The sequence below is a fragment of the Plasmopara halstedii genome (genome assembly GCF_900000015.1).
Source record: "Plasmopara halstedii genome assembly, contig: Scaffold_247, whole genome shotgun sequence".
In the NCBI taxonomy this organism is placed as follows: Eukaryota; Oomycota; class Peronosporomycetes; order Peronosporales; family Peronosporaceae; genus Plasmopara; species Plasmopara halstedii.
In genome coordinates, this window is record NW_020187168.1 from 5,941 (window position 1) to 8,060 (window position 2,120).

Consider the following 2,120-nt stretch of genomic DNA (forward strand, 5'->3'; position numbering starts at 1 on the left):
AGGGTTTATAGCGTGTGAAGCAAAATTTTGGCATTGAGGATCAAGTCAATTTCAGAGCGCATTTCTGAGATCGAAGACAGCACGACTGGCGAGTCTTGTCACCACGTCGTGTTTTTTCTAGGGAAAGAATATGAGGATTTACTGAATACATGGGTATAGCATCCAAAACCTCGTACTTAGTACTCTGCAAGTATAATAAACTCTTCACCTTGACTGATGGTAAAAATGTCTCCTCCTCTACTATCAGCCGCCATCGCGGAAACATCGCTTTGACGCAGCTATCTACCCAAATGAATACTAATGATTCTCTAAGTCAATCAAAGCGTTCGTCGGTAGAAGAGAGGTATGACTTGCAAATACCAGGATGACTCCATTTACTCCCTTCATGGGTACCCGTGTTGCAGCTGCAACATTCCGCGCGTTCAAATAATACAGCAGTACTGACTTAGTGAAGCCTTTACGTTGTGACAAGAGTGAGTCATCCTTTTTTCTGTGAGGAACTGGTCACGCTACTTACCACTTGCAGTTAATTCTTCGGGTCCCACCAACTCTGACACGGAAATTGCGACTCTCAGTTGCCTCTACTGTCCATCGGCCCAGATACAGGAGACACGATCATGCAGCAGATTTTTTCTGTTCCATCAATGTATAAAAGGCTATTGTTTTGTAACGTCCTAACATTGATGCACGTTGAAAATCGTGACGTGAGATTGCTTTTCTTTTTAGCGGCTCACAACGGCTTCTGTCACCCGAGCTCAATTTAAGCCACTTGGAAATATCACTACTCGTCCGCGTGATGCACAAATGCTTCGTGCGCGGGTTAGGCACCTGATGATTAACTTTTACACGTTCAGAGAATTGGCCGTAATGTACATAAGCAACTGATGCTTTGTGCGCTCGTAAAAATGCTTCTGCTTTTTGTAAGGGATATGTACACCCGACAAATTTCACCGCGAGAAATGCTCGTGACGCCATATTTCCTCACCCACCTTGTTTCGTGACTTTTTCACCACCATCCCTAAGATAACGTCTCAAATTTAATTTAGAAGTCGACGTCATTGGAATATCAACGTCTTGAATTCACAATTCAAGATTCAACGTATCCTTCGACACACTCACTATGTGGTGACAGTGGTGCGTCACGCAAATTCGAACAACATTTAAGAGCCTGTCACGTATTTTAATGGCGATACAAATTCCCAGAACGCAATTATGAGCTGTGAGTCACACCCTTCTTGAAGCAATCCATCCATAGTGCAGCGAAACTGCCGTAGCTCTTTGCTTAGAGAAAGCTAAGCTAAGGTCACCGACATTACGTTTTTCACAAGAGCCAGAACGAGTGTAGCGGACCGCAACTTGCTACATGCAAGTACTAAGAAACTTAACCAAGGTAAATTTACTTTTTGTTCAAAATGGAAAGCGTATTTAATTGTTTTTGTAACGGGGTTACACAGACCTGGAAACAGGGGGGGTCACACCAGATGGGCATGGTGATACCACACCCAAACAATAATGCGGTACGGGGCTGGATAGCCAGTAGTTATACATGTATTTAGAGTTCACTATACATATTAAGGAAAATCTATGCATTCAAAATTAGGCGGCTTTGCCGCAGAGAAAGAAATAAAGTCAGTTTGAATCTAAACGGAAGAGTTAATTAGCCTTGGGTTATGGCTATAATTACTCTTGGAGTGAGCGGATTGCGATCCGCTTAACTAGTACTTGCTTTGAGTATAGAATGAAAGGTCGGGGACCTAACTGACGCTTCCTCAGAGCGCACAGCTGCGGCAGCTCCGCTGCACTTGGTAGCACTTGTAGTCATCTACAACTGAGTTGTTTAGACTGATTCTTTGTGAGGATGGAAAATTTTTATCTCTTTGCCCCTAGGCATGCAGGTCGAGCTTAAAAAGCTGATGTTCTTGCTGAGCCCTGAAGGCGTGCAACACCTTGCTGCGCAAGGCCCGGAGGCAATCGGTACGCATCTAGAGGCGTTCTCAAATTAGAAAATCGCGCTGCCAGAGATCCTGCAGCAGAAGATGTCTACTTCATTTGCGTCTATGATGCCACCGCCAGTAACGGATGACTTCCCCCGCCCTAAGCCGCTCATGGTGAGCGTTAAG